The sequence below is a fragment of the Suricata suricatta genome, chromosome 2 (assembly GCF_006229205.1).
Source record: "Suricata suricatta isolate VVHF042 chromosome 2, meerkat_22Aug2017_6uvM2_HiC, whole genome shotgun sequence".
Lineage (NCBI taxonomy): Eukaryota > Metazoa > Chordata > Mammalia > Carnivora > Herpestidae > Suricata > Suricata suricatta.
This window is the reverse complement of record NC_043701.1, coordinates 80,427,688-80,453,047: the sequence shown is the minus strand read 5'-3', so window position 1 is coordinate 80,453,047 and position 25,360 is coordinate 80,427,688. Positions and strand designations below refer to the sequence as shown.

The window sequence follows — 25,360 nt, the reverse complement described above, 5'->3', positions numbered from 1 at the left end:
CCGCGGCGCCCCGGGCCTTCACCTGGCCCTCCTCGGCCGCGGCCGCCTCAGCGGCTTTCCCCCAGCCTCGCCACCCCGGCTCGGCGGTGGCGGTTCCCCCGGCGCCCTGGACGCCTGTCTCCTCCCCTTCCTCCTCCTCCCCTTTAGCCTCCTGCCTTAATAGCGGCTGCGCCTGCGAGGGGGGTCCGGATGCCCAGTGCTCCGGGGTCACGGGCCCCTGATGGCCCTCCGGGGTCACCGGGTCATGGGCGGCGGCGGGCGGCGGCGGCGGCGTCAGCGACATGGGGATGTGGGGAGAACGAACAAGTGGTCCGACCTAGCCCCAAAGCGAGCTCTGGGGCTTTCTCCTGTCTTACTGGCCTCTACCCAAGTCCAGGTTGGGGCAATAGAACTACAGTTTCGGAAGAAAAGTCCACATAACTCCACTCGTTCCTTCCCCAACACACCGTTTCCTGAGCTTGCTACCCCCTGAACCTGCCCAGCTGGATGTGATGTCCCAGGGGCTTATGGTCAAGCTAGCTGATCAGTCTGACTGATCCAAGGTGCTCGCCAGATGTTGAAACTGCTGATAGCCCTAGCAATCGACCCATGGGTAAGACCGATGTCAATTCTTAAACTCACCTTCTTGGTCCACTTCTTTTGAAACTTAAAACAAAAAAAAAAGATCCCCAGGTTGCCCCGTTCCAGTGGGCGAAGGCACACTGAAGTACAGAGTGCAAGGTACAGGATGAACCTAGGTTAGTGTAGGTGTCAGGGAGAAAACATCTTCAGTCTTCATTTGTATTTACATAAGGTTGGCTAAGTGGATACGCCAAACATTAAAAGGTATGTTCATGACAGTCATTCCTGGTCCTAAAGATGGTTAGCGTTTTTTGGTTATCAATAAAGCAAGCATACCTTTGCTTTTGTTAAGCTCTTGTTAATGCTCACCCAACTTTTTCTTTCTTTCTTTCTTTCTTTCTTTTTTTTTTTCTTTTGTCTCTTCTTTGCTGCCCTCCAGATTCGGATGGTTATTTACATTGCTTTCCTATCTACTTGCCTGTGTAAGTGAGTCATTGGTTAATTGAGGTGTTTTCAAGTATTCTTTACAACTTTCCCATTTAGCCATTCCTGAACTCCTGTTTATGAGCCCCTCTTAAAATTATAGAATGTTAGGTCTGAAAGGACTATTCAGATCTTGTCATCCAAATTCTTTTCGTCCAAGGACTCTTTTTATTATGTTTTCATCCATGGACTCCATATCTTGAAAGATTTTGTCACTTAAATGAAATCACATACATCACTGTCATGGATGTAATGCTAATAAGCAATAAAGTTAAATAAGTGTACAAACACTAGGCACTGTTCCCTGGAATAGGTCGCTTAATTTTGGCTGTCACTCTTCTGATCCAAGGTTGATCACATGCTGCAAGAATTAAATCTAATATTGTAAAAACCAGATAAATAACTCCACTAACAGCATATGGTCCGCCAATAACATCCTAGAAATTTCTATGATGTCATCAGCCACAAATTAGAATTTCTGATCAGCGTGTGATAACCAGTGTTAGCCTGTGGGGTTGATTTAATGCCTGCCAAAAGTAAAGAAACTTGACATTTTATTTAATTGCTATTTCCAGAAGGCTTTCTGAAATATTGTAAATAGCTTGTGAACTTCTTTCTTCCTTCTCTCTAGTTTAAAGGTAATTCCTCTCCTCTCCTCTGAATCTCTTCCTGTCCCCCTTTCTTGGGGTGTTGATGATTCCATCAGTCATCCCTAGGTCAATCATCCTTTCTCTGTGTCTTTAAACTCTCCCGCTCTCCTGTTTCCTTTCCACCAGTAAGTTTCTCTTTTTAGGGAAAATACATCCATGGACTCTGCATTTCTGTGTGTTTACGTTTCCATCTCTCTCTCCTTCTCTGAAGTATCTAGAGAGAGTAGTTGACTTTGAGGTCTCCGTGGACACTACTCCCATTCTCTTTTCTAAATAACTCTCAAATATACTGCCTCCTCTCCATTCTCTTATTGTTGCCTTGGTTAAGGCATGATTTCTTGCCTGAATTTCCCATTTTATAAAACTCATCTTCCTCAATTCTGGCTCAAAAATCCAATCTTACTACCTATCTGCCATACCTCTAACCAGACTGAACGTTTTTTTTTTTTCCAGACTGAACTTTTTAAAGCTCAAATCTAATGATGTTAAAATCTAGACCATGGTTCCATGTTTATTTGCCTACCGTAAACCATCCAGAATGTTTACTAATGCTCAATGTTTACTAATGCCCTAATAATCTGATAAAAAGAGAAACCACTTAATAGAAATGCTTTCAACCATGCATTACTTAAAAGCAAACAAAAACGACCTCATTTTATCCCTCCCTCCACATCTTCTTCTTCTTCTTACCAAATGTCTATTTGCTATTGTACCACAGGAGGTCACGGGGACAAAGAAAATAGGAAACGGAGACTGAAATGGAGCGGCCAGTGCAGTAGGAGGAGCACAGTTTTGAGGTGAGAATCCTCTGGAATAAACTATTTCTGCTTCACTTGTATCCATTCATACTGTTTATAGTGACCTAACTTTTTATTATGGCATAATTGACATATAACATATTAATCTCAGATGTACATTATGACAGCATTTATATACACAGTATTACAGAATGATTGCCGCAATGTCTAGTTAACATCAGTCACCATGCATAGTTACCAAGTCTTTTTCTTGTGATGAGAACTTTTAAGATCTACTCTCTTAGCAACTCTAAAATATGCACAATATTATTAACTATAGTTTTTTTCTGATATGAAAAATTCCTTCTTCCTCTTCCCACAGCTGTCTCTTTCATCCATGTCTTGGTATACTATTTCATTGGAGAACTTGGTCTCATAAGTTTCCCTTCTTAATTTCTACCTTCAATTTTCCCCTTTTCACTGTTTTCCCTACATATAAGCCCAAATATTTCCTATTTAAAGCACTTTGCTTAACTCACTACACAATCTGTCTTCTCCCTATCAGACTTCTTGAAGGAACAATCTGTAGTTACCATTCCCATTTTTTTTTTACTAGTTATTGATTTTTAAGCACTTGAAAACCAACGTCTGCTCCTATTATTTTACTTAAACCACTCTTTCAAGTGTCAACCACATCCTAAATTACCAAATCCAATGTCTTTATCTTAGCTTTATCCTTCTTGACGGCGCAGCGTTTTTGCAATATTTGCTTTCTTAAGATCATCTCTTTTTGCCTTCTCTGCCACTGCATCCTTCTGTCTCTCTTCTTTCCTTTCCCCTGCATCTCCAAACAGGATACTTTTGCTTTTCAAAGCCCTTAGATGAAAGTACTTTTCAGAGTTTTCTTGTTTGCTTGCTTTTCTTCTTAGGAAACCTATGTTGCAAGTTGGCTTCAACTATCACACTAAATTCATGCATGCAACTTGAATCCCTTTCATGTGCTCCAGACCTCTTTTACATATCTCAGGGATAGCTTCACTGAGGATTTCATGGCACCTCAGACTCAGTGTGTTGGAAACCAGTTTTATTTTCCTTCAAAGCCCATTTATCCTATTATGTTTACCATTTAGTTTATTGACACCACTATCCTCAAGTCATGCCTGCTAATCTTTGACTCATCTTTCTCTTCTGCCTACTCTGAAGTATGGGTTTTCAGTTGGGGGTGTAATCACAGATGAGCCATTTGATTGTCAGAATAAAGTGCTAAAACTTATATTTATAGGTAATTTCCATTAAGAATGATTTCAAAAGATGTCTTAGGTGATAAAAACAAACTTTGTTTAACACCTCATGAAGTGGATAGTTCCTTTCACAGAACTGCAAAATGGGGTGGAACTCAAGGAATTTTTATTTTAGTTTTTAATTTTTTTTAACAATTATTCATTTTTGAGAGACAGAGAGACAGCGTGCAAGTGGAGGAAGGGCAGAGAGAGAGGGAAATACAGAATCCAAAGCAGATTCCAGGCTCTGAGCTGTCAGCACAGAGCCCATTTTGGGGCTTGAACTCATGGACCATGAGATCATGACCTGAGCCGAAATCAGATGCTTAACTGACTGAGCCACCCAGGCACCCCTAGGAATTTTTATAAGATAAAAAATAAAGAACCAGGAAGAGGAAAAAAGAAACTATCTGATTGGCTGGAGTCACATAGTCAAATTTTTTGGCATGAGAAGAAACAAGGAAATAAGTATGCAGCCCAGAGCTAGTTTGGCTTTTGGGAATTGGTTTTACTTCACTTCTGGTTAAGTTGGGCGTTTAGAGAAACATAAAACTTCTCTGAGTTTTGGTTTGCTGTTATGGCACCCTTGAGCAGGAATGGCTCATCTTAGGCCTAGAAAGTTATTTCAACATTCCTAAGTACAATAAAATAGGGTTTTATTACGATTTTATTTAAGTACTTCCCCGGTACTCTAACTCTGTATATATGTAGAGTCATGTCAGGTGTACTTGGAGAGGAATCCAGAGGGAGTGTGGGAATTCACATTTGTGAAGAGATCAACATGGCTCACTTAATTTTTTTATTTTAAGCCTATTATGCCTATGAACTTAGCAAATGGATTCATAGATTATATTATCTACTTTCACTTAAACTCACAAAATAGAAAGTGACTTTAAAAATCCCTGTGGTGAATAGGAATTGAAGATGATTCTAATTATAAGCACTAGTGGTGTGCCTGAGTGGCTCAGTCAGTTAAGCAACCGACCTTGGCTCGGGTCATATTCTCTCAGTCTGTGAGTTTAAGCCCTGCATCAGTCTCTGTGCTGACAGCTCAGAGCCTGGAGCTTGTTTTAGATTCTGTGTCTCGCTCTCTCTTTCTCCTACCTCCACTACTTGCGGTCTCTCTCTCTCTCTCAAATATAAGTATACATAAAATAAGATAAGATAAGATAAGATAAAATAAAATCACTGGCAAATAAGAATATATAGAATGGAATTTTCTATAACTAATACAAACTCTTCATCAGCTATAATACATTTTAATTTATCATATATACACATATAGATATAACAGATGTATACGTAGATTATATATCATCATAGATATGGATATCTTTAATCTGTAAGAAATCAGAAAAAATCTTGAAGTTATCAAGATTGCTTGAAATGAGAATTTTTATTTGCTCATTGTAAACCATAAATCTTGCTGTAAATACATGGTGCTTTGAGGTGAAAGTTACTACTATGAAGCCATCAAAATTAACAAGCCGTTTAGAAATCAAGCATCCAAACATGAATTAAACCACTCTCCTTAAGAGCAAAAAGGGGGGGCGCCTGGGTGGCTCAGTCGGTTAAGCCTCTGGCTTCGGCTCAGGTCAGATCTCACGTTCGTGGGTTCGAGCCCCGCGTCAGGCTCTGTGCTGACAGCCAGCTCAGAGCCTGGAGCCTGCTTCAGATTCTGTGTCTCCTTCTCTCTCTGCCCCTCCCCCGCTCATGCTCTGTCTCTCTCTCTCTCTCTCTGTATCAAAAATAATAAATAAAACATTAAAAAAAAAAGAGCAAAAAGGGGCCCCTGGGTGGCTCAGTCGGTTGGGCCTCCGACTTTGGCTTGGGTCAGATCTCACGTTTGTGGGTTCGAGCCCTGCATCAGGCTCTGTGCTGACAGCTAGTTCAGAGCCTGGAGCCTGCTTCCGGTTCTGTGTTTCCTTCTCTCTCTCTGCCCCTCCCTCTCTCATGCTCTGTCTCTCTTTGTATCAAAATAAATAAAACATTAAAAAAAAGTTAAAAAAAAAGAGCAAAAACATAAAAAGTTTGTAAGCACATATGGATGTTTCAAATTACATGTATGATATTAGTTCATTAGTAGAGCAGTGCATATTTTATAACTAAATAAATATGCATTAGTTGGAGGGGTGCATCTGAAATTGTAACTTACATTGGGTGCACAGTCAAAAACCCCAAATCATTTTCTTAGTGAATCACTCTATCCTGTTTATTCTGGCATCCTCAAAGCTCTTTCCTTCTTCCTAGAATGCTCTAGTTCAGGCTCTAACCTGCTCACTATAAAAGATTCGCACTGAACTCCTTTCTCTAATGTCTCACCTTTTCAATCCCTTTTTTTGGCCATTTGCTGCTAAAGTTGTTTGAGGCTTATATTTAGTCTTGTCATTTCCCTGCTTAAAAACTTTGGTGGTTCCCTGTTGGGACATAGTGAATACCCAGCTTCTTAACATGTTGAGAGTTGTTTGTGATTTGGCCTAAACTGTCATTTCTTCTATTTAGCTCTTATTTCACTCAACCATGCTAACCCCCAAGCCAGGAACATTATATATCTCTCACTTTTCTCTTACTATTCCCTTAGCTTAAAATACTTTTTTCTTTGCATCTTATATTCTACTTATTTAAAACCTGTTTTCTTCCCCCCCGCCCCGCCTTAGCTTTATTGAGGTATGATTGACAGATACAATTGTTTATATTTCTAGTGTACAATGTGATAATTTAAGATATGCACAGCCTGTGAAATAATTACCACAATCAGAAGAACTTTCCCCTTTAAAGCCTGCTCATTTTGCCTCTTTCATAAAGTAAGCACATGGCTCCTTATGGGAATATAACTCCTTTCTCTGATTTCTCATAGTACTTTGTTTCTGTCTGTGCTTAAGTATGCATTCAGCACAGGACTCATCCAATCAGAATAGATATCTTCTTTACTTGTGCAAACTGTGTGTTTTGGGAAATTATCAGCTCAGTCTTTTGGGATATATCCCACTGTGCTTTATAATCTATTCAGTTATTATGTTTATCTTTGTCTTCTTCATTCCTCTTCTTCTAGATTTTACGCATTGGGGCACAGGGAGTTAGTACTTTTTGTATTATTTGTGGAGAAAACTTGTGAAAGACTTAGAAACGGACCACGATATTGTAGTTGTCTTCAATGGAAAACTAGGCATTGTCCAGATTATCTGATTCTATCGGGTCTCTGAATCTTTTATTGTCTTTGAGTTATTTTACATTGCTCTAAGTTATATAATACGTATAGTAATGCAAATGATTTTTGTCCATAGAAATGCAAATTGTATCTCATTGGGATTCAGTTGATTATTGCTCTGTGGATATTGAACAGTTTTGAAGTTTAACATTTGTTAAGCAAATTTATTTCTCCATTCCTAATGCCATATATGTGTGGTTCTTTTAATTCTCCTTTGAACCAATTGTAATATCTTCTGGTTCCTTCATTAATTAATGAATAAAAGAAAAGCTTTGACACATGTTCATTTTATATCTGTATGAAAGTCATGCTATATCCTCTTCTAAAAATTATCTTTTAATACATGACTATGCCTTGAGCTTAATAAATATTAATGTTTCTTAAATCCAAATTAAAGGTCATTTAATGAAGATCACTGGAAAAAATTGAGGCATTTTTCTTCTAGGAATTTTTGAGAGTACGGGGTAGATCAGTATTTCCCAAACTGAATTTTGGCTTGTCTGAATAAGTAAACAATCTCCTATAGTAGACTTAAAGCTTGTTTCTGTCACAATGAATTTGAATATTGGTCTTTGGAATCTTTGATCAAGTTGAGTATACCCAAGACAAAACAAAACCCAAATTATGCCATTTGTATTTACTCAAGTATTCAAAAACTGATATAAAAAAGAATAAGAAATTATGAAAGTATTACTCAATTATTTTATTACATGTTTTTGGTTGCTTGTTTTTAATCTAGCAGATTTTGGCTTGACAAAAATTACACAGAAATCTTCTCATTAATCCTTCGGAAGTTGTAAAAGGTGATTGTTACATACATGTTGTAATGGTCTAAACGTAAGAAACACGTCTTGAATGCCTCATACGTTCACATCTGTCATTCTTGTCTTCAGACTGGGAAATGCTTGAGAATCAACCTTAGGTCTCTATTTTTTGTCTAAATTCTCCACATACCCCAATTGTATTCTCTTTCTCCCACTTTTTCAGCTTCTCTTCTATCTCCTTTCCTTCCACTCCAGTTATAGTGTTTCCCAAATATCTGTGTCCTTCTGAGAAAGTTCTTCACTCCCTACCTTCAGATTCCCGTTCACTTTACTGTTTTGAACAAAGGTGAAATCAGAGAAGATGAGAAAAGAGTGCAAAGATGGGAGACAGACTTTAGAAGTAAAATAGACAACCCTTGCTGATGGACTGTATGTGGGAGATGAGGGGACGGAGAACCACGGGTGACTTCTGTTTCTGGCTTGAGCAACTGGTGGCTTCAGGGACCATTTACTGACATGGGGAGACTCCAGTGGGGATGAGCTTGGGAAAGATGATCAGAACGTTGTTTTCAGTTGCTTTTTATTTACATTGAAATATGTTTAGACATTAAAACCAAGAAAATACTGTATATACTAAATTTTCTTGTGTGAAATTCTGCAGCACCCACCACTCTCAATACCATCTCTCTAGGACAGAAAAATGCATCTCCCCCTCCATTGCAAGTTGCACACTTTTTTTTTTTTAAAGATTAAGGGGAAAGGGATGGTAGTGTAACAATTATTTTGCCCTAGGTCTTCCTCAAAGGCTGAGACAAATTCTCCTTTCTGTAGAAGAGTTGTTTAAATTAGCTGGAAATTCACAGTTCACTGCTTTTTAAAAGGCACCCTGTCCCTTAGGGAAGTAGAATATGAATATCTTCTACTGTTTGTAAGGTGAAAGATGTTAAACATTGATCAGATCAGAATGGGGCAGCTCTAACAGGAGAAAAAAATTCCAAACGACCTGCCTGGTTTCACAGCCTTCTGGCCCAAATGGTACTGACATTTTCATTAAGCAGGTTAAGGAAAACAATAGAGGTTAATTAACTTAGTGGTGTTTCAACTGAAATGGCCGAAACTGCCCTAGGCTTCAGGTAAGTCTAATGCTGTTAGTAGCATCTTGGCCTTCCACTTTACACCATATCACCTTTGAAGGTCTGTAAACAAATTAGAATCGCTTTTTGTGTATGGCTGTGTAGCTCACAGGGATGTGAAAATACATTAGGTAACGTCTGTAAAGCACTTTAAATGATTTATTCTTGAGCCAGTTTTTCCTAAGGGATACTTTGTCTCACATGCTTCTAATTGCCATCGAGCTAGATGATAAAGAGCAATCTTCAACTAAACACTTGGTGGGCTGCAGGAGATGACTCATAGATCTTGTTACTCTATGCACACAGAACATATACTTACATTTCCCATCATGAAATTCTGCCTTTTTAACTAGCATATTTTTCTTTTTGGTGACATTTAGATATCATTTTTGGTTTGCAGAAGTGGCAGGTATAACTTTGTGGTTGTTAGAAAAAAAAGTTCTTACTTCAGGGGTAGAATAATGCAAAAAGAGCGTAGGTTTTGAAAGACTGTTCAGGGTTTGACACCTGGCTTCACCAATTACTCGCTAAACAATGTGGCAAATCATTTTGCCTGTTGAACTTCAACTTTCTTACTTGTAAAATGAAGATAATAATACCTATCACTCAAGGTTGTTTTTCTGACTAAATGAGTAATGTATAGTTTTTGACACTTAGGTGATGCTCAAGAAAAGATTCTTTCTTCTTTCAAAGTTCATTGTCATTGGTAAATTCATAAGCTATCATTCTCAAGTTAGCTCGCTACCAGTCAATATCTACAAGTTCATATGTATGTCATAGTGACCGGATGTTTAATAGAAAATAGTTAAGCACAGATAGATCCCTTTAGGTTGTTAAATAATCCTTGGTTTAGTCTGTTAAACAATACCCAATATGATATTGAAATGTCCTGGTTTTTGTTTTTTTTTGCATTATTTCCAAGTTTTAAATAATTTTGCTTAACAAGCTACTCTTTAGATCATAAATAACTGATAGAGATTATCTTTGATCATGCACACACACACACAAGTCTGGTTTTATTATGTTTGTTTACATAGTTCAGCAAAAGGTATTAACTAACCATATGTGCCCCTTTGAGCATTCAGTATTGAACAACTATATGGGCCAAATAATTAAATTCTACTGAGTAATTTCATTAAGGGATATGGGATTCAATCATTTAGAAACATCTATTTTTTTTTCCCATCCCACAATTGGGAAACCAAGCTCGAGAAAATCTATTCAACAAGATTTCACCTTCATTTCTTATAGATTCCAGAGAATTTCTTTCTACCCAAATACACTGTGGTTCCTGGCCAGTCAGTGAGTGATGCAGCCTGTGAGCTGTGAGGCTTTAATCTTAAGACAGGTACCAGACCAGTTTTCTTGGACGGTACCGGTTTTATGGTTTCTTGCTTTTACATATAAAATATACCTGCTGCTTAATGATAGAATTTCCATAACTAAGTGAATATCACTTATTTTCAATTATGACTCTCAGGTATGACCTTGTGTGACAGTTTCACAGTTGAAGACAGTAAGATTCTCTGTTGGGGTGGAATACATAATTTTTTATAAGAATTTGATACCTGGTTAAAACGGCTGCTTAGTGACCCTATATAGGTAACTTCATTTTCATGGGAGGTATAGAGACTCAGTAAAGGTGTTCTGGTTTTAAATTCTAAAGGAGGCACTAAGAGAAGCCATTTTTTAAAATGTTTCACTAGATGTTGAGAGTTAAAGAGTTAGAGGTAAATTATGAAGTAAAAGAAAGGACTTCTTCATACAGGTATCAGGAAATAGACAATTAACAAATAAATGCTATCAATAATCCAAACCATAACTATAATTCAGTTTAATTTAGTTCATTTATGCATTTATTTAGTCTTATGCATTTAGTTTTATGTATTTATTTCTCTTGTTCTGCTTCATCTTGCTTTGGTTGTCAGGCTGCTTTCATGAAGCCCGTCTGTTTCTAAGTCCCAACTCGTTCCCGCCTATTTCTGACAATTGTGCAGGCAGTGTTATCTTTATGTTCTAGAGTTGCAACTCATGAGCCTGTTTGTTGAAATATCAACAAATAAAAGCACCCAGTACAGTCCTTTCAGTGAAATTCTAAGTTTGTCTTTCTTTGTTGGAGTTACAAATTTTAACCTCTGTGCATTTTGGCAAGCACCAGAAGATAAGAGAAGTCACAAGACTAAGTGATTATGGTTATTTGACTGTGGTAATCAACAATGTCAAAACTAAAGACAATACAGTCTCTACTGAGTGCAGTACATAGTTGTTGTTTGTTTTTGTTTTGTTTTGTTTGTAATAATATGATTAGTATTTTTCCTGGGAGTAAGAAGGTGGAATGAGCAGTGAGTGCACTGACCAATCTGCAGGGCCTGTCCATTCATTCTGTTATGTGTATAATCTCAGAAACATGCATATGAGTCATATTTTATATATAAAACTTGGGCTTTAATTTGACCACTCTTTTGATTAGTTCTTACAGTAGTGTGGAGCTAATCAAGAAATACTGAATGTGTTAAGAAAACAACCATTCGGGGCATCACTTCCTTTATTTTTTTTTTAATGTTTAGAGAGAGAGAGATAGAGAGAGAGAGAGAGAGAGAGATTGAGAGAGAGAAAGACAGCATGAGCATGGGAGGATCAGAGAGAGAGGAAACACAGAATCCAAAGACAGGCTTCAGGCTCTGAGCTGTCAGCACAGGGCCTGACGCGGGGCTCGAACCCACAAACTGCAAGATCATGACCTGACCTGAAGTTGGAAGCTTAACCAACTGAGCCACCCTGGTGCTACAGCATCACTTCTTTTATAAGGCAAATAAACCAAATGTTCATGATTTTTCAGCATTATTATGGGAAATTTTTATTTTATTTTATTATTTTTTTTAACATTTATTTAGTTTTGAGAGAGAGAGAGAGAGAGAGAGAGAGAGACAGTATATGAGCAGGGGAGGGGCAGAGAGGGAGGGAAACATAGAATCCGAAGCAGGCTCCAGGCTCTGAGCCGTTAGCACAGAGCCCCATGTGGGGCTCAAACTCACCAACCATAAGATCATGACCTGAGCCGAAGTCAGTTGCATAACTGACTGAACCACTAGGTGCCCTTTATGAGAAATTTTTAAAGAGGCTTTATGTGTAAAGAAAAATGCCAAAATTTTAATTTTTCTGAATCTAGGATACCATCGTGGGAGAGCAAAATCAAGAGTTATTAGAGTACTTTAGATCACCTATTATGACAAGATCCGGTGTGCCTGCGGAGCAACAACTTGGCTACCTATTAACCAAAGTGACAATACAGTATTCTAAATAACAAGAAGGTCACACAATTGCATGGAATCTTAGATCTTTCAGAAATGAGGAACTTTATGTTTTTGTTGCTTAATAACCAAGAGCATGACAAAGTCAGCACAAAACACAGGAGACAGTTTTGATGGGACATGAAATTTCTGCCACACAGATCACTAAGAATGTGAAAGAATAACTATTTACTATTCCTTGTTAAGAAAAGGCCCAATAGTTTAAGATAAGTTGTCATTTTAAATTATAGAAAACCAAATTCTAGTTTTATATTAATATTATATTTAGCAGTAAAAGATTCATGAGCTCCTTGTTCTGCTTTTTAAATTATCTTACAAATAAATACATCAAAATTGATTGAACTTCATTAAAACTTGAAAACATTTTATTTCCTCTTTTCAGACTCATTGCTTGCAGTTTGAGGCAAATGCAGTTTGTTTGTTTTTTTCTGCCAAACTGTAATTTCCTGTATCTATTAAATATTTGTTTCACTTTATCCTTTTTTACATCCTGGAACAAATAGACTTTTTCAGATGAAACTATTCTCTTTTCCTTGAAAACAAAAACACATTCCATTCCCTTGCATTGACAATTGCATTTTTCTGCTACTATTTCTTTAATATGGTCTTTGATTACCTGTATAGAGTATAACTTTCAGTCAAGTATGCTAATTTATATTTCATAGAGAAAGCTAGAAGAGAAATACAGAAGTATCTATCGTACACTGTTTAGTAAATTAGCAAAACTCCTCCATTCAATGAAAAAACCTTCTAGAGTTACACACACTTATATTTACATTATAAATTAGGAAAATGAGCACAATTATTAACATTTGTTGGATGCATCAGCAAATACATCCACTGTAAGAAACAAAAGCATACAAATTAAAAATAAGTCAAGTGACTGCATTTTAGTATTATATTTCACTTAGAAATTGTTTAAGTATCTATGGTTAGCCATTAAATAACTTTTCACTTAAGAGTACTTCAAAGTTTTAAAGTTAAAGAAGTATCTTCTTTAAGTTAAGTAGACATGCTGCAACTTAGAAAATCATTTATCAAAATTTAAGAATTTAGATGATTTATATTCACATAGCTTCAGAGTGAGAACTGAGGTTCCCTATATCCATTTGACTTCATACTTGTTCCAGGAAATTCTTAGGAGTATAAAGATGTAAAACAGTAAACAATTTTACTATTTGCTTTAGGAAATTCCTGAAAAGTGAATTATCCATATGATTTGTTCATCTGGCCAAACAGCTCTGTCTCCTATCAGGATAATAAATTGCTCACTTGGCCAAATAAGTAGCTTATAAAAAAAAACATTTACTTATTAAGACTCATGTCAAGAAGCTGGCCTTGCTATATTTCTCAATCCTAAACTATTATGTCAAGGACTGTCCCCCGTGTCAATTAGTTTCTCTCTTGACAAACTTGCCTTCAACCACTTATGCCCAGATCCCCAAGCCCTATAATTATCCTTTCCTAATTTCCCCATTTTGAGACATTACAAGGATCTCTCAAGGTGGTGTTATCCCTTACTGCAGTAGGTCTAATGAACTTAGCTTTGATTGATCAACAGAAACTCTGAGTTAATAAATGTGTGTTGCTTTAAGCCTAGAAGTTTGTGGTAATATTGTAATGCAGCAATGGCAAATGAATACAACCGCACTGATAAAACCAGGGAAGAATCAGATAGCCTTTTAAACCAACAGTTTATCAAACCTGCCTAGATTGTAAAAGATACAACGTTATTACATGAACTTGTATTGTTATGCAAACCTGCTTCTGATCTTGAGGTTTCTGTAAGAAATTTTTAAAGCTTATTTTACATGTCCATTTTTAAAATTTCCTGAGAAACTTGAGAATATTTGAGTTATGTAAGTGCTTATTTTTCTTTATGAACTAATTAGAATGGAGCTGTTTGGATTTGAGAGACTTTATAATTTATTGATGTGCTCAAGCGGTAGGAAAACGTCAAACGCGCAGTGAGAGGTAAAGGTTTTTCTCAGTTACAGATGCACAGACATGCTGAGAGCTTGCAGCTTTAGCCCAACAACCTCAATCATAGATTAACAATAAACACAGAACCATGACAACTCACAAGAGCAGATCTCAAAGGGATGTTATACTTTCAGTGAGAATAAAATGTTTTTTTGACTGAGTTGATTTCACACATAATCAAGCAAACAAATAAACAAAAGGTTAACAAAGCAGATTCTTTATCATCTCTCACCTAAAAGATCCCTATTATCATAAATCACCTAACGGTTAGATCATAAAACTGTGTTCCCAAATACTGCTGTTATCAGTGAGGGATAACTTGTTAGCTGTACAACAACCAGATATATAAATACACACACACACACACACAAGGTGCTTTCTTGACTATGAAATCAGGACTGGCTCAGTGGTCCAATGTACAATGGGTCCATGGGTCCAGCTGGAGTTAGACAAGACATGAATAGATGAATAGTCTTAGCTAAGAACCAGCAAAAGGAAACAAAATCTTCCACAGTGTACTCACAATGATTTAGGCTATTTTAGGATTGAAGAGTTTACGTGGGAAGTAGGAGGGCCAAAGGAGCCATATTACTGATGACCTTGAATGTTAAGTTGTGACTGTATATTATTGTTGGGTGTTAAAATATACTTCTTTTCCAAAAGATAAAATCATGACATTCATACAGATACAAAACTGAATAGATGTTAAAGATTTTATTTAACTCATTAACAAGGACGGTGGTGAGGTGTCATAAGTTCAAGGGGGAATTATAAAAAAAAGACATTCGTATATCAGCAATATTGAAATAAATGTGCAAATGGAGGTAAAACTGGCCTCACGGGAGTAGGTGGGATGGGAGGAAAATTGATTGACTTTCCCCCAGACAGAATTTACACAATTACAGGCAATAATTATTATGCATTGTTATTGGTTATCTCCATCTTACAAAATTTTAAAGTAATTCAAGGACTAGAATCGGATACTTGAAACAGTACGACGAAATAATATGTTTTGTTTTGTTTTTACTGATAAATATTTAATCATAATATTTTCCTACAATAAGATTGACTGGCTTGATGGTAGAAAATAGTGGGACAGTTATGAGAAGGGATTTAGTAGAAACTATACAATTTGGTTGTTGCTTCGACGTAGTGAGTGGGAAGGAAGATTCAAAGATCATTCATTACAAGTGTGGCCATTGCCGAAGTGGTTACTGGTTGCTTCATGTGAAATGACTGGCATGGTGTTGGAGATAATGAAGGGAAAATCAAGGAAATATTTTAAGAAGAAATCATTTTAGAAGTTCAAGTCCTGAAAGAGGCCTTTTGGTTGGGAGGGGGAGGTTTGCCATCTACTTCATTATCATTAGACATTCCTTTTTAATGGTTCCCTCAAATAGTCATGCAATCTAAGTAAAAATAATGAGCTTGCTCAGCCTGATGGCTTCTGGGTAAGTCCTTTGACTTTCCCTTTTGGAATTGACTTAGAATATGTCGCCTTTTCTGATGTATTTGATTAGGAATCATTTGTGAGCCTACAGAAAAAGATCAGGAGGGAATTTAGGGAAGTCCTGAAATGAACTGAGGAAGACATTGCTTAGTAGTTTTCTTCTTCCCCAGTATGAAGTTGATTAGAGAATGTTCTGAGTAAAAAGAGAGAGAGAGAGAGAGAGAGAGAGAGAGAGAGAGAGAAAGGAAAAAAAAGTAAGAGGAACAATTGGAGAAATACTTTCTCTTCAAAAAGTTTGAGTGAAAAGGCATTAATATGATCAGGGATCTTTTTCAAATTAAAGATATGAAGAATACTAGGTTTATAGATATATTACTGTTTGTTTAGCTTAAAATCCTTTGAAATTCAGTTTTATGTCAAATATATCTGCTCTAAATTAGTCAACTTCCTGTTCTGACTTCCCAACATTTCAAAAATTTCACCTTAATATAATCTCCTCTGTTTATCCACATATAGAAGTGAGGTAGTATATTGCTTTGTTCCTTGATTAAGAAAGAAAAAGAAGGAAGGAGGGAGGGAAGAATAAAAGAGAGGGACATGGGACAACAGGAATTGGAGAACTAGGGAAAAGAGAGAGAAAGAAGAGAAAAGTGAGGGGACCCCTGATTCTAGTTACAGTTTGGTCACTAACCTGTTTTAGAAATTAGTCTGGCCACTACTGTAGACTTGGGAAACCTTTTCTTCCTCGGCCAACAGGGTAGTAATAAAACCCTCAAATGACAACTTTCCTTAAACTCTATTATACTTTCTTTTATATTAACAATGAATGTTCAGCACCTCAGATATACCAAGCCCTATACTAGAGACTGGGAATATGGTAGAGATAAAGGGCATTCTTGCTCTTTTTTAAACTTTTGCTCTGGTGGGAGGTGCTAAAAAATAAACACACTTAATTAAAATACAATTTAATACTGGGTACTTAGTAAGAGACCTTGTTTGTTACTCCTAGATTGAGGGCTAAAGCCAAATCTGAGGTTAAAAAATGTGTTGAATGCTCCAGATTCTGAAGACAATAGCCAAGAATTAGGGACAGATATCCCCTCAAGGCTGTGGTTGCTAGAGTAATTCACCCAGTTGTCAGGCCAACTCCCCTTTCCTTTTTCATTCCACCATTCCTAGAGGGGATTAGAGAGGGGAGAGAGAATCAGCTGCCTGAAGTGAAGGTGCTTGGCTTCTCTTCTACTGCATTTGTTACTCCTGTACTTAGCAGAGTCGGGGAGGTGTCCCCTAAAAGTCAAGTGAATATTTGTTTAGCCCCAAAAGCCAAGGGAGGGGAGCTTCAAGACAGCCACCCATAGAGATTGGGGGTATCTGCAAGAAAGGAAGACTGCTTCTTGTTTTCTACTAGTCAAATGCTTATGCATCTTCCTACCAATCTGCCTCTGCCGTTTCCACAGTGTGGAAGACAAATCAGAAACAGATGGCAGAACAGAGAGAAGCGGCTTGTCCTCCAACCTTGGCATGGCAAATATATTTCCCAGTTCAAACAGACACTAGAGCTGTAGATGGACTCGAGCTGACCTCCCGGTAACCTCACCTGCTGAGTAGATCTTGACAAGTAAGAGCCTTGTGGCACACCATTAGGGCATCTGCTGTGGGAAGGTCGGAAGAAGTGGGACAGAATGGGATTGCATATGCCAGGGATTCCCTCAGAGTTTTCTATGGAACCAGCAGTTGGAGGCTTGCTGCAGGGAGAATATCAAAGACTAGGTGGTGATACCCAGAGAAGCCTCTATGACCAAGACAGAACCAACAGCAGGCAGACATTTACACAAGATCTTGACTACTTTTTCTTCCTTTTCATCTTCAGTTTTAGCAACCCTAATATTGGGCGAATGAGAGAGGAGTGAAGAAACATGCTGGGAAGAGACAGCCCGAGAAAGAATGAGACTGAGGTTTATAAATGAGTCTGGGGTTTTAAAACTGAAAGTGACCCAACAACTCTGGGAGCTGCCTGAGTTATTGCTAAAAGGCAGGGAAGGAAAATTGAACAGTGCAAGGTTGAAGGCAGTGGTTGAAACAAAATCACATGCATTTGTTTGTTTTCTGCCCGTGTTTTTACCCCCATAGCGTTCAAACTGTAAGTACAAATAGGTAGGATCATTGTGTTTGGTGTTAACGCTATGAAGCAAATAGAGAAATGCGTAGAACATAACTATGAAGATGGTGGTGGGTAGGAGGCTGCCTTAGCTATGGGGGTCTGGGAAGCTCTTTGGGTTGAAAACTTACATGAGAAAGAGGCACTCATTCCAAACTCTGGTTCAAAAGTTTAAAATGCTCTAAGGTAAGATCAAGAAATAAGGTCAGCGTGGATGGATTTTAGTTAGTGAGGTAGGAGGTGATCGAAGACACTTCTGGCAAAGTGAGCAGAGGCCAATAGGCCTTGGCAAAATATTTTGATGGCAACTTTTTTTTTTCTCCATAATATTTTATTGTCAAATTGTTTTCCATACAACACCCAGTGCTCTTCCCCCCAAGTGCCCTCCACCATCACCACCACCTCTCTTCCCCCCTCCCCAAGATGGCAACTTTCTTTTCTCAAAAAATTTTCAAGCATTTTCTTGACACTAGCCTCCTTACAGAAAATCCTAGGTTGGTTAACTTAATTTTATTTAATGGATAATATAATTTGAAGTAATTCTGGTCTCAGAGGTAACAATTAGTAAGACATCTTACATCTCTTCCCTTATGACCCCAGTGCTACTATTCTATCAAGATAGTTATAAAAAATTCACTTATGCTACTCCTAGTTTTATCTCACTCAGCTCTTGATACCCAAGGATTAAATCCTTGGCCATCAGGGGGATGCACACACTTAAGTAGTTATAATCAACATCTAGATTCTAGATGATATATCTGTTTGTTGTAAGATTGAAGTTATAGGCTTAAGTGTTGTTGTAAATAGTTCATATTAATCATGCCAAAAGAAAGATCAAACTATTCATTTGCTAACATAGAAAAGGTATGCAGCACACTGGAAACATGGAGCCTAAAGATTCTGTTCTTTGATATTTATGATTTAAACCCCAGAACAGGAAATCCTCTTGGACTCGGCTTTAACCCCAGAGATGGAAATCTCTGGCAGGAGCAGTACGCGTTGTCTCTCATTAGAGTGCCGTTTTTCCATAACCACATTAAGGAATGCGCAGGTCGTGAGGAACGTGTGCTGGGCGCTCTTGCAGCAATGTTCCTGGCTTCTTCTCTAATGTGAATTACAGACCTCTCAGCACAACCCCGAAACTTCTCCCTGCCACACTTATGCAAATAGTCACTCTGAATCCAACATGATACCTTTTGGTTAATCCTGGAACATTAAGTATTGCAGCTGTCTCTTGGAAGAAACTGAGAGAAAAATTTCTGTTCAGTATGGAAATAACTCTATAAAGCTCATGATAAATGGAGGCTTGTGAATAGTATATCAGTTATTGCAGTCATCATTATGGGAGTATATTTCCTTGGTTCTTATGGGAAATTACTTTCTTTGGCACATTCTTGGGAATTATTTCATGTGTTCCATTAGCTTCGCGGGATGACATCCTAAAATGACGGATGCAGTTCTATTGTTTTGTTAGAGTGCTCTGTAACTGCTCTTAGGGCTCCTTGTTTGAATGCATGTTATATTCCCTTTGAATATTATCTGAAAATATGATTCATAGTTTAGTCTGAATGTTTCCAAAAAAATGACTTAATGATCAAGAAGGAAACTTGTTCCAGTGGAAAGAGTAATAAACAGCAGAGCAGCAGGTAATCCTTGTTCTAGTTCAATCCCACTGCTAAGTATGTGAACTATGGCAAATTGCTCTAGCTGTAGTGTCTGTTTTTTTTATCTATAATTTATTTTTCAAATCCCCTTCAGTGTATGTTTTCTGTTATCCTAACATTTTCAGCACTTAGTAAATAATAACCCTTTAACTGAAAAATCCTGCTGGGAAGGCAAAAATTAAGAAAAGATGTACAGTCAAGTACTGACTTAACATAGTATGTTAGTAAGCAATATTGCTTGCGAACAACAGAAGTCCACAGACTAAGCAAAATTAAAGGTATTGCAAAAAGTATCAAGGGGGCTCTCAAAATTAGTTGGAGGCTAGGTAGGGGGCAGCTTGGGAATGGGGAATATTCTGGAGAGTTCTGAAGAGCAGAGAGGCAGGAAGCACCGCCACCATAGCATGGCTGGAAGAGTCTGGTCAGGATTCTGCTCTTATACTGACACTGCTGCATGGCAGTCAGCTGCTCGTTTTGCCTCACTTGCTGAGATTCATAGTGTAGTATGAAAACATTCAATGGGCTGTCGTCAGGTGTACTTCGAGGTGGGGCCCTGTCAGGACAGTTACCTACAGTTAGAGAGTAATTCTAATTCCCTAAAAGGAAGTAATTCCATTTAGAGAGTAATTCTAATTTCCTAAACGGAAGTTAGAGGGCCTTAAAGTAGAATGGTTAATGACAGTTGTCCCCATATATATTCAGTCACAGAGATAGAGAAGCTAGGTTAATTTACACTGGGAGGATGGAGAGACTTTATGAGAAAGGCTGGATAAATAGAAGTGGAGGGAAGTTCAACGGGGGAGATTAAAAAAGAAAAACAGCAACAACACACACATAATACCCCACAACAAAACAAAACAAAAACAAAAACTAGATCTAAGCCACCACCAAAATTTAGTCTGTGGAACTTTCAGTATTATTTCTAATCAGCAACACTGTACCTTTGGTTCTCAGAGAAACTTGGTGTTCACTCATGGGAAGGAGAACAGTCTAACTCTTGGTATAGTCTATTTTTCAAAACCTAGCAAAATCACATCTTCTCATGGGAGAGTGCACTTCTTTCAAAGGCATCCTGAAAATGCATTCCCAGGACATTGTCTCAGGCCACCGAGGAATTTGGTTCCTCAGTTTCCCCACTCCTTCAGAAAATACCTCATCTTCTACATTATAAAACAAATAAGCCCAGGGGTGCCTGGGTGGCTCAGTTGGTTAAGCCTCTGACTTCTGCTCAGGTCATGATCTCATCACTCATGGGGTCAAGCCCCATGTCGGGCTCTGTGCTGACAGCTCAGAGCCTGGAGCCTGCTTTGGATTCTGTGTCTCCCTCTTTCTCTGCCCCTTCTCCACTTGCCCTCTATGTCTCTCTCAAAAATGAATGTTAACAAAATTTAAACAAAATAGGCACAAAAATATATTTAAAAAGAGCTAATAAGAGGTAAGAAATCATATACTTTTGTCATGGCTGTCACTTATTATTTGTGTGACATTTTTCTTCTCCCTTGTCACCAACATTTTATTGCTGGATTGGAATAGTGTGGATTATATGGTGACATTGCTTAGAGTTTCTAGCAGCAGATGCATACTCTCTCTCCATGGCTGTGCATGGCAACAGCCAGCCAGCCCTTTGTTAACCAGTTTCAAAGGCTATTAATGATCAATGGAATATACCTAGACTTCTGTGGCTAAGATGTTCAAGTTAAATTTTAATTCCCCTTCACCCATAATAGAGTTAGAACTGAGGCTTATAGAACTTAATTAGTGTTTCACAGAAAAAGAAAAATACATTTTCTGTGGCAGCAACATGAGAGAACCAATGAAGACCGCCACTTGTCTCTGTCTCAACATAATTTCAAATAAACACATAGAACCTACTTTAAACATAACATTTCCATGGATATAAACTTGGAGGTTTCTCTGTGCTGAGCATGCATATTAGGGACTCAATAAATATCGGTTGATTTAATTCAAAATACATCTAGAAACTGATGGGGGAAGTGCCTCTTCACGTTGGCTGTCATGAGATTACATTACTATTGTTTGCGGTAGTCCCATGAAGTAGTGCTCTCACTTTCCCCCAGAAATGGTAGGAAAGCAAACAACTCTCTAGATAACATGGGTAAACATGAATAAAATATATTTACAGTATCCTACCTTGATGATGGATTTGCAAATCTGTGTGCTTTCAGATGTTCAAGACAGAGAAAAATTGCACAGGAAAAAAATCTTGTATTTCCTTATCAAAACCAGTGAAAGTAAACATGTATAGTAAATTGGAAAAAGCCTGTAAGTCCGGAATATTTTTTAGGTGTTATCTTTTGTGCATTAGCTTGGTGTTCTTGGCAGTGAGAGGAGGGCAAGGATTATTGACTTTCCCTTCTTTAATTTTGTTTTTCTTCCTCAAAGTGACAATCGACAATTGACACCAGTGGGATGAGACAACCTCCAAAGTGCATTTTCCCCCCAATTAATTGTGAAGAATGTGCTGTGTTTGTGGCAAATTCCTACACATAAGGCTGACTAGGATGCCAGCAATGAATGGGCTACTCTGGTCAACATTAGGGCACAGAAGACAGACCCAGGCTGTGAGAGGTGTGTTGTTGGGACCGAGCCAGCAGCTGGTTTTCTAGACACCTTCCAGAACCCTGAGAGAAGGCTTTCTTTTGGTGAATTTATCACAGTAAATGACCTGGCCTTGAGCTTGTCTAGGCTTGAAGCCCTGAAGTTTTAGTCAACTCAACGAGAATGGATGCATTTCTCAGTGACACTTTGATGTAAACCAAGCTCACAGGGTGATATCTAAAATTGAGTGCCAGTTTATTAATTTTTAATGGGAAATGTAGTTATTACACTAACCAGAGAACTATAGTCTGTGACCAGTCCATTCTATTTCTGTTGGTAATTGAACGTGAGATGTCAAATTATAGCCTGAAATTCACTTGATGACTATGAAATTAGAACAAAGGGAATTGTTAAATAAACATTCTTTAACTGTTAATACATTCAGGACACAGTCAGTTTTTCTCTTTCATGTCTTTTGTTATTAGTCATTACATGCTAAGCTTAACCATTTTAGTGCCATCTTCCCTCATTTCCCAGCCTTAGGGAAAACTTTAATTTTTCATGTACTGAGTTCAGCTCTGTGCTGACAGCTCAGAGCCTGGAGCCTGCTTTGGATTCTGTGTCTCCCTCTCTCTTTGCCCCTCCCCCACTCTCTCTGTCTCTCTCAAAAATAAAAACATTAAAAAAATAAAATAAAGTTGAAGCTTTATTTAAAAAATAAAATAAAGCTGAATTTCTGAAGGAGTAAGTTGGCTACTACCCACTGCCAAAGTGAGCCAGGAAGTATTGCCTGATTGTGGACCAGGAGAGAGACACCAAATTCTGAGAGATTCCTGTCTGTAGAGAAGTGTTACGTGGTGAGAATACTATGTCATGCCTCTTTACAACCTGGATGAAATATCCACAAATACTGTGCGTGTAATCTTTCTTGGACCCCAGGCCCCCACATACCTTGGTAGCAGAAAGGAGGTATCCTGAGTTGTGCAAACTATGGTAGGCAGAATTAAACTCTGCTGGGGGTTGTGTCTGATGGGCCTCTTACTGTTAGAAAAGTCATATTTAATATATGTACCCCACCCTCACTTTAATTTTCCCTTACCTGTTCAGCAGAGTCTGGTGTGAAGGCAAACAAAGAAAGTGAAGAACTTGGGGCTGTTCAGTGTCTGTTTCTACATTTCCACCCCCCAGATGCAGACTTCCTTGTGGCCCTGCATGCACTGAGGAAGCCTGTAATCTAGGCATTCTAGATCACCGCTTATACTTGGCCAAACTCGTCCCATTCGGAGTGGGGGTGGGACAATCTAGGTCCTAGACCTGAACCTGAAGTCCCAGGATTCATTTCTATGACTAACAAAAGCAGTGTCTATTCCCTCCATTTTTGTCTTGGCTTTGCTGGTCCCCAGTCCAAAGTGTTTTTGTAGATGGGATTCCTTGAAGGTGTTCTAGGCAAAACAGTTGATTAAAGAGGAGTCTCTATTTGAGAGGAAGCAAGGATGTTCCAGTTTGTAGAATTCCTCCCTCAAATAAGGGAGAAGAGAAGGAGTTAATGTATTTCTGAGAAGAACAAGAGCAAGAAGGAGGGAACCTATTTTTTGGGAGGCCAAGTTTTCCAAATGTGGTGGAAAGAGCTCAAGCTTTTAAGTCACACAGACTGTGTTTGAATTCCAAATTATCACTTGCTGACAGAGGGTGCTGGACAAGTGCTGTGGCCTCTAGGTGTGATGAGGGCGGAAGACATCTAAATCACAAGTGAGACCACATGAACAAAGTGCCCATCAAGGTGCCTAGACTACCCACCGTGCTGTTCACATGCCAGTTTCCTTCTTCTTAACCCATGATGTTTAATTGTGACCAGGTGAAAAAAGGAGGACTTCCCAGATAATAACCTTTTCTTCCTAGTTGATTGAAAGTTTCTCTTCCCATAATGTGATTGCCCTGGTAAAACCCAAAGAAGAGCTTTTTCACGCCTTGTCTGCAGACATCCCTGCCAGCAATCTTTTCCTGATTCACTTAGTGTACTTACCCTTGCTGTGATCACCCATAAGAGAGGAGATTGGTTCAATTCAGCAATGAGGAGAATATGTCACTGTCCCACAGCGGCAGTAATGGCCCTTCTGCCCTTGGGGAGAGAGGTAATAGGCACTACTAAGTTATTTGAAACTTTCATCTATACACTTTTGTCCTTTTCCACTTTTGCCCATTTGATCTTATGCCTTTTTTTTTTTTTTTAAATATTTGATGGCATCCAAGGCTGGGGTTTGGAAGTGGTTCAGTAAATGAATATAATAATACATGTTATATTCTCATTTGTTTCTTTGTATTTTTCAAGATGAGTCCAGCTAACTTAGCTTTTTCATTTTTCCAGAATTAAGTAACTTCTTGGACCCTTTGATTCTCAGACTTCTTTACTTTCTGTATGTGTCCTGAATACCATAAATGCAATATTACAGTGAGTCAACATTTTCACCAAGGAGAATCAAATCTAATCTCACTAAACTTGTTTTTCAAATGTAAGAGCTAACGCTCTGATTACCTGGGGGCCCAAGGCATGAAATGGGAATAGGAAAACAAGAGTATAAAATAAGGCAGATTGTTTTCCAACTGGAATATAGACATATAATCAAAATGATTTTCAACTTACAGACACAGCCTAGATTTGACTATATCTGGGATGGCAAGGGACACAATGAATACCTTGTTTCTCTGACTAACAATGAAAACATCTCATTAAAAAAATACATTTTCAACAGTTATGCCCTAGACTGCAGAGCCAATCACCTAAACAGAAAATATTTGGACAATGTATGGTTACTATATATCTATAAATAAATCTAATTTGGAAACTGCTGGTCATTTGATTTTGAAAGAAAAGCTAATACTGGACTATAGTTACTGAGAGGCTTCAAAGAAATCATTGTATTTTTGCAGTTGAATTTAAGTTACAGAAAATTCTGGTAAAGCTTTTCAAGCTGTATCTACTACATTGAGTGAATCAGAGGTGAGAAATGTTCTAAATCAATAACCAGCATTCTAATGTGACTTTTATGTAATTCTTCAAGAGGAGACCTTGGAGAGCCAATGCCATGTGACTTCTAGTCAAGCCCAGACAACTTGCCCTTGCCACCTTGTTCTCTCAAGAGAAGGATGAGCACATGGGAATGACGAAGAGCTACCCACTTGGGATCCTATTGATTTTCACAGGTTATTTCCCCTTCTGCTTGCCTCCCCCACCGATTTCTCACTCCCTGCTATTTCTTTCACCGCCAGCATGGCAGAGAAAAAAAAAGACGGTTATTGGTACATGTTGGTGGATATTGTACATATTAGTACTTTGAATAAGATTTTCTATTTCTGTTCACGGTGCAAAAGTGCATGCAGAGCAAGGGAAGTTTTCCACAGTCCTAATGGTTTCTTTGGCA

General features: G+C 38.2%; 1 long non-coding RNA gene across 2 annotated transcripts in view; it reads left to right on the top strand.

Moving 5' to 3' along the window:
- The first annotated feature begins 182 nt into the window (after positions 1-182).
- Positions 183-25,360, top strand: part of LOC115306647 — a 56,983-nt gene continuing 31,805 nt past the window's right edge. The window contains exons 1-3 of one of the 2 annotated variants that reach the window (XR_003915388.1): positions 183-592; positions 2,413-2,491; positions 11,986-12,385. This is a non-coding gene — a long non-coding RNA (uncharacterized LOC115306647). Of the gene's footprint in view, positions 593-2,412; positions 2,492-11,985; positions 12,386-25,360 lie in introns of those variants that run through there. The other variant, XR_003915389.1, reaches the window with a different exon arrangement.